Raw genomic sequence first — 11,617 nt, 5'->3', positions numbered from 1 at the left:
GGGGCGGATGGGCGTGGTCGTGAAGCTGCCCGCTGCCCGCGATTGGGGCCAGGCCACAATTTCATGCTGGTGGGCCACTTTTCAGTGTAGTTAATTTTTAATGGCCTTAACAGGCCTTTTAATTGTCTGTGGACATGCTGCCGTGTGAGTGTGTGATGACATCAGGATGCTCGCCTGACGTCATTGCGCATCATTTTACGCTCGGTCTGGCCGGGCACGCGCCAGCTCGACGAGCTAAAAAGTCAGCCTTTGGACCTCTACATAAGGCTGGAGCTTCTCCGCCTTTCAAACCTCTCTGACTTCTCAGTCGTGTGACCTGACATCATTATTGCTTCTCATGTTAACCCTTTACTCTACATCTCCCCTAAGTCTTTATCACCATCATAATTGCATCCTCCAACATCTCCCCGCAAAGTCTCAGACTTCACAGGGATAGTCTCTGATGTGCCTTGACCAATCTCCCTGACCTTGTTCTGATCTCCTTTTGAGGTTGAGGATATTCCATTCTCTTCCTTCTGTCAGTGTAAGTGTTCTTCTCCTGGGTGGCTGCAGAGCTTGTAGTAAGTCTTTCCTCTCCTCTTCTTTATCAGGATCTGAGTAGTAAGCACAAGTTTCTATTGGGTTTTTCTCCAAAGAGCTGCGGTTTCTCCTTATGATACCCTGGTCTGGCTCAACCCAATACAACCTTAGTTGTGGAATTTTTACAATGATTGTGCCTTCTTTCTGTTGGTCTCAGAGTCATATTCTGTCCCTGGGCTTCAGCACTGGTAAATCACATGCCCTATGTCTGTGATTAAAGTTCCAAGCCTGGCTGCTTCTCTGTTCTTCCTCATTGCTGTTTTACCCTCTCGTGGTCATTCATGGTGATATCAGGATTGAATTTTGTTCCTGGTTACTTATGACACAAGTAAGACACTTAGAAATCATTTCTTCTATAGAGTGAGTAATGGCTGGCCACCAGACTGATTGCTGTGCTCTCACACAACATTTTGCTGTTCCTAGATGACTTTGGTGAAGTCTTTGAAGAATATCAAGCCAAAGTGCTCTTGGTGTAACTATTGTCTCGTTGAGGATTAGTGTGTCATCAATGACGGTGAGGTGTTTGCGCTTTTCAAAGTACTTCTGTAGTATCGGATTAGTGGGGATATAGTCTGGCTATCCTTCCAAACAATATTCTTGGATCTGAAGACATTCTTCATCTTGTTGTTGGGCTTGTTTTATTTCCTTCAACATTTTTGCAGTAGCTGGTAAGTGCTGAGTGATTAAAAATGCATATGTTTCAACCTCCTCAATGAATTGTAAATCATCTTGCTTGGTTCCTTCTGATGGTATTCGTGATAGTGTGTCTGCCATTGTTTAATGCTTCCCTTGAACATACTCTGCGATTGGGTCATATCTCATCGATCTTAGTCTGGATCGCTGGATTCTGGGCAGCATCTTTGCAATTTCTTTCATGTTCAAAAGGGTAACTAGTGGCTTATGATCTATTTTGATTTTGAAATGCAATCCCATGACATAGTCTGAAAATTTCTCGCACACCCACATTGCTGCCAATACTTCTTTTTCTATTGTGGCATATCATTGTTCTATTTCTGTTTGTGACCTAAAAGCATAGTAGACTGGTCTATACTTGCTGTCTCTCTGCACTTGATATAAAACTGCCCCCAGACCTATAGATATGGTATCTGTTGCCACTATGGTCAGTAATTCTGGGTTGCAATGTGTCAAGATTTCAGAAGAGATTAAAAGTTGTTTAATCATTTCAAAAGCATTTTGTTGTTCTGTATTCCAGCAGGACTGTTGACTCAGTCTCAACAGCTGCCTCAAGGTTTTATTGACTTCTGCTAAATTTGGTAGGAACTTGCCTACTTGGTTGACCATTCTGAGAAATATTTAAGGCTCAGCTACATCCTTGAGTTGCATAAATTCTCTGATCACTTTTGTTTTTTTGCGGATCAGGTATGATTCCAGTGGCTTGCACTATGTCACCCAAAAACTTGATCATAGGTTTGGCAAACTCACATTTTTCATTCAATGTTAGGCCTGCATCCTGTAAGAGTCTCAGGACTGCTCTGACTCTGCGCTCTTCTCTCGTGCAGCCATGTGTAAGTATGCTGTCCATGTTACACCTTTCATGCCTTCTACATAATTTTTGGAAAATTTCTGGTGTGGATGCTATTCCAAAGGGCAATCTATTGAAACGATAACGACCAAATGGTCTTATAAATGTGGTCAGCAATCCGATTCTTTGTCTAGAGGCAACTGCCAAAATCCACTGTTCACATCCAATTTGGTAAATAAAGTACTCTTGGATAGTTTGGCAAGGCTCTCACTGAGGCCACTGAAGCCATCCAGACAAGGATCATAACAAGAACACAGTTAATTTTGAATGACGTAGAGAGGTTTGAGGATTTCTTGGCCTTTATATTTCAGCTTTTCTATGAGTTGTCTTTTCACTTTTAAAGTTGTCCCACCAAGACCATGCAATTTGATTGATGATGTAATCTGTTTGAACCATTTCATTTCATCTGATAAAACAGAAACCCCTGCTCCTGTGCCTAGTTTTAAACGCTGCAGGGTGTCTATCCGCTTTCAGTTTAATACTCCAATACTTGTTTTCAGTATCATTGACCTACTCCAGGAATGTGAGTTCCTTTGCTTTTGGTTATTCCACTTCTGTATATGGTTGTGTTTTAAAATTTTCTCCCTCTTTTTTCAGGTTGCCAACAGTTTTGAAATATGCTATTTATCCACACTTGTGGCACTCTACCTCCCCTGCTGGACATTATTCTCACTTGTGTGGTTTGTTCCCGCCACACCAAAGACATTTCAAAATGGCACATGGTACGCTTTTCCCCATTTTGGTGGGTTTAGGCTCTGGCACACTTTCTCTTTTACGCGACCTCTCATTCCTCACGAACAAATGTTTGATTCTGTTTCCTGAGTTCCATCTGCCTCACAATCTGCACTGCTTTCACTCATCTTAAACCTCTCTTGTCTGTAAGAGATCTGATAATGCTTCATCTAGGACCCTGTCTATGCTCCTGTCACGAATCAGCTCATCCTTTAAGATTCTGTAATTGCAGTTCCCTGCCAACCTATAGAGATCATTGATGAATAAATCCTTGCTTTCATCTGGTCTTTGCGTTCTTTTTATTAAATTTAGCCCTCTCTATTATTAAATTCCAATGGATACTGAAATAAATGTCAAAAGCTTGCAAAGCTTCTTCGTGAGAAGTTGAAGCCTTATCAACCTCTGCCTTACTGTTGCATCATCAGCAATAGATCCTCCTGAATAAAGTAGTGTACTGACCTGGTCTTTTTGATCATTTTTGCGTGATCCTGAAGCGATCCTGTACCTTGTGAACCCTTTTCTCCAGTTCTTCCAGTTCTGGGCTTTTTGTGAGACACCTGCACTCTGGAATGGTTCTGGGAGTGGTAGTGGGAGTGGATTCCAGGTTTCTGCTGAGCCTTGGAATTGTTCCTGCTACTGTGCTGCTGCTTGCTGCTTTGGGCCTGTGCTCACTGCTGCCTGGTCTCTGGGTCTTTGTGTCTCAGCTAGGATCTGCTGCTCCTGTGATGTTCTGACATCTTAGTAAGTCTTTTTCTTCCTTTATTCCTTCCTTTGAGGATCTCCTTTCTTGCCAGTCCTGCACCTTCTTTCAAGGTTCACTGGGTCTTTTCTGCACTGCCACCATGTTTCATTGTGCATTCGGTGTCTTAGATGGGGGTTTCATGGATTGTCTATTCTCCCAAAGTATGTTGTTCAAGTCTGCAGCATCTCAAAACCATTACTTTATTTACAGCAAAAATTTACACATTTGGACCTCTATATGAGGTTGGAGCTTCTCCTCCTTCCAGATTCCTCTTACTTCTCAGTCATGTGATCTGACACCATTATTACACTAGCATCATGTATGCTTCTAATGTTTAATCCTTTACTTTACAGCCCTCGCCACTATGTTACCTTCTGCAGGGGAAGGTCTACAGCAAGCAGGTAGCCTGGTGGCTTTAAATGTGCAGGCTGGTGTCAGAAAAGGCTGATAGGGGTGATCCCCTTTGCCTTTCATAGACATCCCCCAATGTTATACCTTCCCTTAAACCCTCCTCCCACTGACCTCTCAAACCCAGCTCCCTAACCCCTTTGCTTCCCTTACTTGAGCCTGCCAGCTAGGCCCTGCTGATACCCTGGACATACCTTCATTCCAGCCTTCATAACCTCCTCTTTTTCCGGGGCTGGCTGTAGTGCCAGCACTGGTTATTACTTGAGCCTGGTGCTGCTGGGACTACAGAGCTACTGGCCACCTGATTAGCTGGGAGCTCTCTAAGGTGGGACTTCCTCCCAAGATGGGGGTGGTAGTCTTGACTTTAGACAATTAAAGCTCTGCCAGATGTTAAATGGCTGCTGGGCAGCCAGTGTCAGCGGGGATAATGCAATGATTGTAAGTTAAACTATTTCTTACTGTTATGGGGATCATGTGACTGTATAGACGAATCAGCCCTAAGTGTGGGGAACCTTAGGGGTAGAGCTTTTTAGCTTTGGCCTTGGAACAAGCATGAAGCCTCACCTGGAGTCTGTGAATAAAGTTTACTGTCTCTTACAAGAAACTAGTCCTGCATTCCAAGTTTATTACAGATATGCTCCTCACCCACTCTTCAAGTGGCAGGGTGCAAATCCCCGCCATCTGAAAAATCTAGTTGTATTTATATATTTATGCAACATTTTCAGAACCTACATAAATGTAAAAGATGAATAAAAGTTGATATTGTGATAGTAATTATAATGTCCACTTGATGACAATATGGTTACATTTTTGCATCAAAATATTACTGAATGATAATAATAAGATCTTACATTTATTCAGACATGTTTGACAGCTCATGTAGTTTTAACACTGATGACCCAACAACAGTAACTAAGCCAATTAGAGTGCGGATTGTGGAAGAACTTACACAGGCATCAAACAGTGAATCATAATAATAAAAATAATAACACAACAGACTTACTTGTATTTTCTAAGCACACTCAGTTCAGGTCTTTAATGATAGTCAGTACATTAAGAATCATTTTACAGTATCACACAGCGGCTGTAATGAAAACACTTGTAACTGCTGCACTTATGAATAAGAACAATTAACAAACGCCTAAGATGTTATTAATATAGTAAAAATAGCACAACAGTATGCACCTCCTACCCATATATACTGGGAGCAGGAGTAGGCCACTCAGCTCCTCGAGGCTGCTCAGCCATTCAGGAAGATCATGACTGATCTGATTGTGACCTTGGGCAGAGTTTTACAGCCCCCCCCATGGGCAGGATTTTCTAGTCCCGCCAAAATCAATGGACTTTTGAACAGCTTGGCACATTTTACAGCCCCACCCCTGTTGTGACAGGGCAATAAAACTCTGGCCCTGGACTTCACGTTCCCGCCTACCCTGATAAACGTTCACCCTCTTGTTTCTCAAGAATCTATCTTCCTCTGCCTTAAATATATTTAAAGACTCTGCTTCCACTGCCTTTTGAGGAAGAGAGTTCCAAAGACTCATGACCCTCTGAGATAAAAAACTTCTCCTCACCTCTGTCTTAAATGGGCAACCCCCTTATTTTTAAAGAATAACCATTAGTTCTCGGTTCTCCCACAAGGGGAAACATCCTTTCACACATTCACCCTGTCAAGACCCCTCAGGTTCTTATATGTTTCAATCAAGTTGCCTCTTACTCTTCTAAACTCCAGCGGATACAAGCCTAGCCTGTTCTACCTTTCCTCATAAGACAACCCACACATTCCAGGTATTAGTACAGTAAACCTTCTCTGAACTGCTTCCAATGCATTTACATCCTTCCTTAAATAAGGTGACCAATACTGTATGTAGTACTCCAAATGTGGCCTCACAAGTGCCCTGTACAACGGAAGCATAACCTTCCTACTTTTGTATTCAATTCCCCTCACAATAAATGATAACATTCTATTACCTTTCCTAATTATTTGCTGTACCTGCATACTAACATTTTGTGATTCATGCACTAGGACACCCAAATACTTATGCATCTCAGAGCTCTGCAATCTCTCACCATTTAGAATTTATGCTTCTTTTTTATTCTTCCTGCCAAAATGGACAATTTCACATTTTCCCACATTATACTCCATTTGCCAGATCTTTGCCCATTCACTTTACCTATCTATATCCCTTTGTAGCCTTCTTATGTCCTCTTCACAACTTACTTACCTACCTGTCTTTGTGTCATCAGCAAATTTATCAACTATACCTTCAGCGCCTTTATTACAGTGTACTTCCTGTGCCAAACTTTGGAGACCACAATTCACGTGTGATGCTTTGGCATAATACATTTTGACGCCTCAAATTTCCCCTTCATATATCAGCATCAAATCAAAACCCAATGAGTAGGAAGCTTACAAATCAGAACAAGCCAAATAGCTGGAAACCTACTAAAAGGAAACATTGGGCAACAGCAATGAATTAAGGATGAGTAATGAGGAAAATAAAACAAAACAGAAAGGAATTAACCAGTCCCTGGAAAATATGATGCAGCTGGTTTGAACCACTATCTTTAATTTTTCTGGCATGAATTCTCACTTGGGACTTGCAGTTCTTCTAATTTTCTGACAATTAAAATTATTGATAGAAAACACAAGTGCCACGAATCAGGTGCACTAATATCTGCACCCGGAGCAGCTGCCCAGAGTGCTGAATTCTGTAATACTACAGCAGCAATTTCCTCCTTTTGGACAACGTGTTACACATGTTGTTACATTGACAGTACATGCTATGTGTAGTGGTGGGGAACAAACACAAACACTGGTATTAATTTGAATATGGGCTTTATTGCTACAGTAAAGGTATGCAGTTATCATTGCAAAGAACCATGAGCATCATCGTCTCCACAAAATTCAGCACCCTGCAGGGATTGTACAATCTCCCAATCTACAACATTGACACTGTGGAAAGCTGGAGTGGAAATGGGTTTTGATCTACAATCACCATTTTCAACACAACAGTACCCATTGAAGGATATCTTTTTCTCCAAAGAACAGTCTGTAGCACTTTAATACAATTATACAGGACAAAGCGAAGGGGTGATTTTCAATTGCTGTCTACCCATTACTTGGTTGAAAAATTGGCAGTCATCAGTTCAAAACTGGGGAAGGGGGGCATCCCAACTGTCCAGTAAAAGCCACAAGTGCCCATCTAATGCAAACCCTGAAGATGGGCAATTTGCCTGCTTATTTTTCCCACCATAAAGCAGCTGAAACATGTAAATAAGGAGCTTGCAAGAATTGTAGGAACTGGAGCACAGTTTTCAAGTAGAAACGACTGGAGCATGTGCTATGCACTCATACCCTTTTAGAGAAGGAATCGTCCTAGATTTGCACTAAGTGCTGCAGCTGGCAGGAAAAAGAATGTTTTATCTGCCGGCCGTAATGGCGGCTTTTCACGCCGCATCATCCCAATCCTGCCTCGTCAATCATACATTCCCGGGAAACATGCCGTTTCAATGGCGAGCACACCCTGCCCACCATGTCATCGCCTCGCTGCTTCATCGTGTCGGGCACCATATTTAAAGTCCAGCCGTGCGCACACTTCTCAGTGCTTCCAGCCCATGACTGCTGCAAAGAAGACATGGTCCCAAAAGGCAAGAGGAATGCAGCTGGTTTAGTGACACGTCCCTTGACCATCTTTTGGATGCCATGGAGGCCTGCCATGATGTCCCCTACCACTGCTCTGGCCGCAGGAAGGGCAGAAACGTCAGTAATCCAGCATGGGAGACGGTGGCAGCATTGGTCAGCGCCAATGCCCTGCAAAAGAGGACAGCCACCCAGTGCCGCAAGAGGATGAATGATCTCCTCTGTCCCACCAGGATAAGTCACTCCTCTCATCACTCTCAACTCACACAATCAAAAATCCATCACACATCCACAGGGATCTCACTCACTGTCAGTTCAGAGGACATCACCATTCACTCTCTCACACACACTTTCATTGTCCTCATCCCATCCATGGGACCGCTCACCACCCACACATGTCAGGCAAGCCCAGCAGGCATCCTGTTCACATTCTCTCCATCTGTATTCATGCAGAACAAGCTGGCACACAACAGGGAGAGGTCACAGAATGGTGGAGGAATGCCTAAAATCATGGTCCTCATGGACTTTGAAAACAGAGCCATCCAGCCGGCTGGCGAGAATCTGGACTGTTCCTGTGCTGACGGTGAGGTCGGCACCGCTCTACCAAATGAGGATCCAACAGTGCGACATCCATGAGACAACCATGCCATGAGTTACGTGTCCTCTTTCACAGGCCACTGCCATGCACTAATTATCTCTCTTTGCTTTCACAGGCACATCTGCCAAACAGCCGACAGAGTCCATGACCCAGGGCCCCCAATCAAGCCCCGAAGACACCTTGGAAGAAGAGTCTGAAGGCACCTTCATTGAAGGCCCATCACAGTGCCCACCCACACCCTCCACCAGCGCAGAGACACACACCTCGGTGGGACCTAGTTCTAGAATAGCCTCAGGATCACAATCTGCTGAGCATGTCACACTCTGATCCATAAGAAACATAATAATATAAGAAATATGAACAGGAGTAGACCATTCAGCCCTTGAGCCTGCTCCGCCATTCAATAAGATCATGGCTGATCTTCTTGTGTTTTGATTTCCACATTCCCATGTAACCCCAATAACCTTTGGTTCCCTTGCCTAACAAGAATCTACTTACCTTTGCCTTAAAGATATTCAATGACCCGCTTCCACTGCCTTCTGAGGCAGAAAGTTCCAAAGTCACACAACCCTCTGAAAGAAAAAAAATCTCCTCATCTCAGTCCTATAAGGACGACCCTTAATTTTAAAACAGTGCCCCCTAGTTCTGGACTCACCCACAAGACAAAATATCCTTTCAACCTTGTCAAGGCCGCTCAGGATCTTGTGTACTTCAATCAAATCACCCCTCACTCTTCTTAACTCCAGTGGAAACAAGCCCAGTCTGTCCAACCTTTCCTCATAAGGCAACACACTCATTCCAGGTATCAATATAGTAAACCTACTCTGAACCACCTCCAATGCATTTACATCCTTCCTTAAATTAGGAGACCAAAACTACACACAGTATTCGAGGTGGTCTCACCAATGCCCTATATAAATGAAGCATAACATCCTTACTTTTATGTTCACTCCCTCTTGGAATAAAGGATAGCATTCCATTAGCCTTCTTAATTACTTGCTGTACCTGCATACTAACTTTTTGTAACTCATGCACTAGAACATATAGATCCCTCTGCAACTCAGAGTTATGCAGCCGTTCTCCATCCATAGCAGGCAGCAGTGTGGACTTCCCTGGTTTTCAGCACTCAGAGGACTGCTGGAGGCCAGAAATCTGCTGTGTCCGGGTCAGCTGACAGGCCTTTGGACTCGGTCATATCTCAGTTGCTGGAGCTGCAAAGGCAAGCTTGGGTAATCAAGGAAGGATGTCCGCTGCACTCCTCAGATTGCAAAGCACGATGGAGAAGTCTATCCACCTGCAGCCTGTGGTGATAGCACTGGCCTACCAATGCACCGAGGTCAACACTGGTACGATGACGGCCGCCCTGGAGACCTTGGTCCAGGACATCGATCCTGCACTACTGTGTGGGCTAAACTCCATTGCTGATGCCATAGTTGGCCTCCAGCAGTGTCAACATGAGAGGGGTGCAGGGCAGCCAATCTCACTCCAGCTTCCCCTTCTCCTCGAGAAGTCAGCCAGGGACCTTCAGGCATCCATATGGAGGAGGATCAGCAGTTACACTCTCCAGGGCCATCCATCCAGGTGACTCTGGGAGTGTCCGGCCCATCTGATCCCTTCTTCCTGTGACCTCAGCAGCTCCAGCTCTATAGATCGAGGAGGGTGCCACTACCACACAGCAGGACCCCAAAAGTGGGCTGGGGCCCTCCAGGTCTTGGCCCTCCAGAGAACTTGTCAAGGTCATCTCAGACAGGGCAGGCTGCCTGCACCTCCTCTCTGGATGTCGGGGGAGCACCAAAACATAGCAGCAGGGTTAGGAAAGTTAATAACATGTAGTTGCATAGCCTGGGCATGGGTGTTAATCGCTAATGCATTTATAAGCATAAGTGTATTAACAAACTCCCGAGAATATCTCCCTGCATATGACTTCTTGTTCTGATGAGCAGTGTTCATGTCACTCAGATGTAAAACCTTGGTTCCTGCACAAGTTAAAGGCAGGTGTCTCAGGCTTCTTCCCTGTGCTTCGTACTCCTGAAGGGGTCGTGTGCTGAAACCGGACAATGTTTCACGGCTGTGATTCTGTGATATGACCCTGATCACAGAGCGCAAGCGAGCTGCCCTCAGCCTGACAGGAGTCAGACATACACAAAGGCTGTGTGAAGATCCATGCAGTGTCCTCACTGCATGCTGTCATCATCCTCCTGGAATTGAGTGACTATTAGGACCTCCACTGCCTCTCTATGACAGAGGGTATGTGCGCTGCCATCAGCCAGACAGGAGTCAAATGTTCACAGGTGCAATTTAAAGATCTGTGGCGTCTTCTCACTGCATGTCATCATCATCCTCCACAAATCTAGCAGCTATGAGGGCCTCCCAAATTCCCTGCCTCATCTGGCCAGTATGAGGGCCTCATTGCCAGCATCCTGACTTTCGAGGAACTCCTCACCCTCATCACGGTCGATGTCCTCCTCATCAGAGGAGACCTCCAGCTCCTCCATCTCCTCATCAGCCAGCTGCTCTCCCCATTGCAGCGCCAGATTGTGAAGTGCACAACAGGTGACGATGAAGCATGACACCCTCCGTGGACTATATTCCAGGGCTTCACCAGATTGGTCCAGGCACCGGAACCACATTTTCAGCATTCCAAAAATGTTCCACCAAGATGCGAGTGGCAGCATGAACCTCATTGTACCTTCGCTCTGCTGCAGCCTGAGGCCAACGCACAGGTTGCCATGGAGATCTAAGCGCCAGGTGATTGCAGTCAATGGCACCCTGCACCTGTAGGAAACCTGAGGTCTGGGTAAATCCAATCACTCCTGGTTGTCCTGGTCTCGGGCAAAATGCACAAAGTTGTGTGCCCTCACGAAGGTGATGCTGTGACCTTATGGATGCATTTGTGGGTGGAGGTAATATCCCACAGAGGTCACTTTAGAGACCAGAAAGGAGCCACTGGCATAAAAATTGAGCACCACAGTCACTTTCACAGCCACTGGCAGTGGATGCACCCTGGCGCCCCCCACCTCCCACTATCCCTCATGTCCCTGAGGTGCCAAATCCTGCAGCAGGTGGCAGATGTGACCAACCAGTTCCTTGGACATGCGCAGTCTTCAGCAACATTTGTTCTCGGTCATCTGCAGGGATGAAAGGTGGCATCCACAGACCCTGGGTCTAGCTAGGCGCCAACCAGCGATAGCTCACTGTGACTCTTCAATGGTTTGTGCTGGAGCCCTAGCTGCCTTTTCTTATGAGGGTGCTGCTTCTCCTACTACGCAGCCAGGTGCCTCCTTTGCACTCTTCCTTTCATCTCTGCTCCCTGTAAGCCATGAGGTATACAGCTTGGTCACCAGGCTTCATGCTCCTGATATACTCCTCCTG

The sequence above is a fragment of the Cetorhinus maximus genome, chromosome 2 (assembly GCF_964194155.1).
Source record: "Cetorhinus maximus chromosome 2, sCetMax3.hap1.1, whole genome shotgun sequence".
In the NCBI taxonomy this organism is placed as follows: Eukaryota; Metazoa; Chordata; class Chondrichthyes; order Lamniformes; family Cetorhinidae; genus Cetorhinus; species Cetorhinus maximus.
Note: the sequence above shows the minus strand (reverse complement) of the source record.